The 6215-nt window shown below is 32.1% G+C and overlaps 1 long non-coding RNA gene across 2 annotated transcripts; it reads left to right on the plus strand.

Moving 5' to 3' along the window:
* Positions 1–1954: 1954 nt before the first annotated feature.
* LOC111240955 lies at positions 1955–4535 on the plus strand. Of its 2 annotated transcripts, none has more exons than XR_002666623.1 (3): positions 1955–2026; positions 2131–2542; positions 4463–4535. It is a non-coding gene; the product is annotated as an uncharacterized LOC111240955 (long non-coding RNA). The 2 variants fall into 2 exon arrangements; XR_002666622.1 differs by having other exon boundaries at positions 1958–2202; positions 2320–2542.
* Positions 4536–6215: the final 1680 nt, after the last annotated feature.

The raw sequence follows: 6215 nt of genomic DNA on the forward strand, positions 1-6215 counted from the left end.
CAAATAAACTATTTCATCCTTCACAGCAAAAACATTACAATATCATCATGTTAATACATAAAAACTACTGTAACAGATAAATGGTGCTGAGATCTACCTAGGTTTTAGAGCATGCAATACAATCACAGAAATAATGAATTAAATTAGTTAAATGAAATTGGAAACAAAAATTTAATGTTGGTTGTATGATATCTAATTATCCATAAATTCTACTAATAATAATTAAATAATATGGTATAGTATTACAGACAAATTTTGTTACTGCATCTGATGAGAAATTTGATATAAGAAAATGAGTATTGCGATACCTAAACTGTAGGTAAAGTCAGCTATTGTTATATGATCTTTCCAAAGCAGCAGCCTACTTGTTTTTTGGTTTTCTTATATGAATTTTCATCCATGAAAATATATAGAAAACCCCTTGTCGGGAATTTATTTTTACTTTTTTTTTGTTTTTATATTCAATAATAGTATATTTGAAAGATAATATATATTTGTATAAATGAGTTTATTTTATGTAGTTGTAAATGTTATAATTGTATATAGTATATTTGTCTGTTATTAAAAGGAATAATTAAATAATGAAACTATTGCCTAAGAATTTAATCAAAAGGGTATTTTCCTGTCATTGTTAATAGTAAATAATGAAAATAATGAATGTTGTTTGATATTATGTAAGAACTACTTGAACCAATTTTAAGAATGTTCTTATGTCAGAAAAGCAGCCGAGGTGAATTATTTATGATTAAGATCAAAGACAAATACTTAGTTCAGAGATCCTATATTAATGGGTTGATGTTAATTTATTATAGAATTTACATGTTCAAATGAAACTTAGTTAGCACTACTTAGATAAGTAATACTTATCATCTTTCTATCAATTTAACAAATTTATAAAATATCTGAAACTCTTAATTTATATTTATGATTATGAAAAACTATCTTTAAAGTACATGGATCTAGGTTATGTACATTTTTATAGGTTATGTACATTTATTTGTTTTGCATTCATTGAGACTGTAAATATTCTTCANATTCTTGTACAAAATGTTATACCAGTTTCAGTGAAAAACTTTTTCTAAAAATATTGATCTATTTTATGTATATCCATGTTCTCAATCTCTATTCTATTTCCTATTGTGAGGGATGCAAAAATATATAATCATTTTTTTTTAGTAAGTAAACATTTCTACATTCTTTCATTCATCATGTTGAACAGTTGTGTACAGAAAGATAACTTCATATACTCTATCAAAATAAATAAATAAGAAAGCGTTCTTTTTAATAAACAACTATTCTTTCTTATTTATTTAAAGATAAGTAAAAGATTAATATATATAATTTTTGTTCAAGGTAATAAATATAGATATGATTTTTGTATATTATGGAAAATTAAAATCATTTTGTATATTATAACTTCTTAAATCTTCTTTCACTACTACAAAATTGACAATAGATAACGCTCAATAAATAGCGCTTTTTTAAATAAGCGTTATCTATAAATGTTCAAAACAATAAATAGCGCTTATTTTAAAAAGCGCTATCTAAACGTACGCCAATAGATAACGTTTTTTTGAAAAAGTGTTATCTATAGATAATTAATATTATTATTTTTATTTATAAATTAAAATAGATCAATAGACAACGCTTTTTTAAAAAAACGCTATCTATTAAGTGTTTTAAAAGATTTTAAAAAGAAATTTTCAGATACATCTTCTTTTATGTTTCTCCTTCTAGTTTTTTGAACCAAAATTTTCTCCCTTTTTCCATTCATAACGTTTTTCAAAATAATACTATCTATATTTATTTATATTATTATATTTAATTAAAAATTAAAAATAAACTAATAAACAGTTATTATTTAAAGGTATCTATTTATTGTTAAAATTAAAAAAGAAATCGGCCTATTTCCTTTATTCAGTTAACTCTGAAAACGTATTTCTTTCCTTCGTGTACCTTTGCATATGGCGTTACTGTTCGTATGAGCTTAAAACACTGGTTTTGGTTTTAGAAGGTTAATTCAAAGGTTAGTTCAATTCTTCTCTTCTTCTCCCTTCATTCTTTGTTCTCTTTTTCTTTTTGTCCAAAACCAAAAAAAAAAAACTAAGGTTAGCCAAATGGAAGAAACAGCGGCGTGAGCACGAGAGAGAGAGGAAGAGAAGCATTCAATGCCAAATCCATAGGCCATGAGAAGTAGACAAGGTCAAAAATTTCCAAAGCTCATTCTTCCTTTCTTTTTTCTCGTTTTCTCTCTTCTCCCTTCTCTTTTTTCTTCTTTTCGAAAACCCTAAGAGAAAGAGGGATTCTTGGTGCGGCTAGGGGAAGAAGAGAATCTGAGGCTCAAACGAAGTAACGAAAGAGATAATTTAAGAGGAGAGGCGAGATTTCAAGGTGAGTAATGGAGAAAGGGTGAAACCCTAAAACCTAGACGAATGGGAGGTTCTTTGGTGCGAGAGCAAGAGAGAGGAGCAGCAACACGTTTTGGGAAAGAAGGAGAAGAGGACACGAGACAGAGGAAAACCATGAGCAGCGGGCGCGGAAGGTGAGAACTGAGGTATTCGAAGAGTTTTCACTATTTGGGTTTTAATTGGTTGTTTGAATATGTTGCAACCTATATTTTCTCTGAATACATGTTTCCTTTGTGTGTTATGCGAATTAGGAATAAATATTGAGTATCATTTTTTCTGGAAAGGGGAATGGAGATTTTCTTATTGGTAAATATATATTAGTGTAGTGGTTTTGTGATGTTTATACCGTGACTGTGTGAGCTTAATTGTTTCTAAGGTGCAGCAGTGGTGTTTATTAATTTATTAGTATTTTAAAACTATGAGCAATCTTATTTGGCTATTTATAGTGGACATGATGATAAGCTGGAAATTTTTATATGTTATGTTGGGTTATAATATATTTAAATTGGAATTGATTTGTGGGTCTAGAAGGTGTGAGTTTACTAATAATAATTGGATGTTTTTATTCTGACAAGAATAAGTGGGATAAGATGTTATTCCTAGATGGCCTGGAAAATATGGTGTGTTGTTATATTTTTCTGGTTGGACTAGATATACACATTATTGTAACAAATAACATTGGTGTAGTGTTTCAAGACATGATTGCATGAATTTCTATGATTCTAAGGTATATTAGATGTAATTACTGAACTCTTTTAGTGTTATAAATTTGTGAGCACCCATAGGGATTAGTATATACTATTATTGTCTAGAGTTGTAATGTTAACAAGTCTGAATCATGGAAAATTAGTACAAGAATCTATTTGGTGAAAATGTTGTCTAGAATTTATATGTGAAAAAAAAAGTGGGAGTTCGAGTGCTTAAATTGGTGGTCATTAAAGAGTTTAGGGTATTATACTATATGTTGCATCCTTCTATGCTTAAGTTTTGATATGTGATGTGAAATATAATGCATGAAATTATTTAGTTTAGAAACAAATGTCACTATTTTATTTTAATCAAGATAAGAGTTATGATGTATTTCACCGGTTTTGATAGTGCAGAATTAGGTAAATAAAACATGATTTAGTGTGGTATGTATTACACCTTTTAGAGGTGTTAATTATAAGTTAAAAACTGGTATGATAATTTGAATATATATGTTGAACTTATTTTATGGATTTCGTGAAATATCTCATTTTCAATCTTTATCTTATTTATTTTTATATGCATTGCCCAACAAGTTTAGCATAATTATATCCGTTTCAGCAAACATAACTCTAGAAACATACCTTTAAAATCCATGTTTATGTAATTCAAGTTCATTTGAAATAAATCTTTCATAATGATTCTGTAATGTCTGAACTACCCTAGCATATTTTTTCAAGCTGATTTTTCTTAACTTTATCCAAATACATAGTTAAAGGTTTCACCTGAAAATTCTACCAAATTCTTATGTTCTTTAACACATGGTCTAATTAATAAGTATAGTTTAAGTATGTGAGATTGGATACATTGATACTATTTTCTATCTTATGAATTACCTATATCTATCCCAATTATATGGTGTTATAACATAACACTGTTATTTTAACCATTTAGGTCATAGGTTCCTCTTTCGTTGTTTTTCCGATATAGCCAATGTTCTAGTGTCACTTTGCACATTGTCTAATTAATATGTAAATAATTAATATGTAAAGTTTAAGTATGTGATATTGGATAAATTGATACTATTTTCCATCTTATGAATTATCTATATCTATCCCGATTAGATGGCGTTATAACATGACACTATTATTTTAACAGGTTCATCTTTCGTTATTTTTCCCCTTTTGTTTCTATTTTATGATATAGCATATGTACTAATGTCACTTTGCACTTAAGTGTGTAGATTTTGTGATATTATTTTCTGGAAGTTTTGTATTTAATAATCAATACAGCTATTCGATTAGGAGTTTCTTTTCAATATATATTTGTAATTTATGATGTTCTAACTTATCATTGTATTATCTTAGATTGAAGATCAAGACAAGTGGAGAATGTCTTTCGTCATGCCATCAAAGTATGGTGCTAACTTGTCACTGCCTAGATCACTAGTAAAAAAAAGGGTTTAGACAGCGCACATTATGCCACGGTTCACCAGAAACCACAGCATAATGCTGCGCGGTGGCACGTTCGTAAATAACTTGAACTTATATGCCGCGGTTCCCCACTTAACCGCGGCATATACCCCAGTCAACAAACCCCTTTGACGCCACGTCAGAAAAAAAATTTAATGACAAGGGAATAGGCCGCGGTTCTCGGGCCAACCGCGGCCTATTCCCCCTGCCACGTGCCCCTGTATTAAATGGACAAGGGAATAAGCAGCGGTTCTCTGACCAACCGCTGCCTATTCCCCTGTCCATTTAATGCAGGGGCTGACTGATTGAGATTGTCAGCAGGTGGCAGGGGGATTACGCCGCGGTTGTCTGACCAACCGTGGCCTATTCCCCCTGCCACCTGCTGACATTCCCCATCAGTCAGCCCCTGTATTAAATGGACAGGAGAATAGGCAGCGGTTCTATGACCAACCGCGGCGTATTCTCCTGTTCATTTAATACAGGGGCTGACTAATGGGGAATGTCAGCAGGTTGCAGGGGGATTACGCCGCGGTTGGTCAGAGAACCGTGGCGTAATCCCCCTGCCACCTGCTGACATTCCCAAAAAGCAGTTGGGAAGGCAGTTGAGGGGATTCTGAACGTTGGGGAATAGGTCGCGGGTGGCCAGAGAACCGCGGCCTATTCCCTTGTCTCAGTAAATTTTAAAATTTTCAGGGTATATGCCGCGGTTCGGAGCCCAACCGCGGCATATAAGTTAAAAAGAATTTCAAAATTGCCATTCTGGATTATTTTTTTAAATTGAATACGCCGCGGTTATGTGGAGAACCGCGGCGTATGCCCCCTTTATGCCGCGGTTAAGTGTAGAACCGCGGCAGATTCTTTTCTAAAGGTTAAAAAAAAAACTGAACAGTTTCATCTTCTCCACGCATTCTGAAAATTTCCCTCTGCCTCTGCCTCGACGCGAAAACGCCAACAACTGCCACTGCGCGCCTCCTTCGTCTTTGCCTCCAGGCGAAAACGCCAGCAACTGCAACTCGTCGTTGCGCCTTCCGCCGTGGTGCCTCCTTCGTCTTTGCCTCCATCGCGCCTGCAACTACACGCCTCAACCTCGCTGCCATCGTTCCTCCACCAGCGTCGCCGCCGCAAGTCCTACGTGGTCATCCCTGCCTGTTGCTGCCATCGCCTCTACTGTGTTGTCCATCCTGGTAAGTTAATCAAACTATTGTATTTAATTATTGTTTTTGATATATGAGTTTGTTTTCAACATCAAATGTTTAGTAGTGATTGAGTAAAATTTTTGATTTTGCTTGATATAACCTTTGGATTTTATGGTTGTATTAATTTGAATTTGGAAAATTCTGTTGTAATTTGGTTAGTGATTATGATAGTTGGATTTTTGTTAGAATATTTTGTATTACAATGTAAAATACAAAAATTTGTTAATTTTAGTACANACCATCAAATACATAATTTGTAGAGTTACAAACCAAATTAGAAGAACCATTTTGACCGAGGCCTATATAATTTTAAGAAGGATTTTAACTTTGTTGGAAATAAAATTATATAGGTATAAAACTATATAGGTATAAAATTAATTGTATGATTGAATTGATTGTATGATTGAATTGATAATTTTATATAGAATATTGTATAATTTTAATTTTGTAAA

The sequence above is a fragment of the Vigna radiata genome, unplaced genomic scaffold, assembly GCF_000741045.1.
Source record: "Vigna radiata var. radiata cultivar VC1973A unplaced genomic scaffold, Vradiata_ver6 scaffold_542, whole genome shotgun sequence".
Taxonomy (NCBI): domain Eukaryota; kingdom Viridiplantae; phylum Streptophyta; class Magnoliopsida; order Fabales; family Fabaceae; genus Vigna; species Vigna radiata.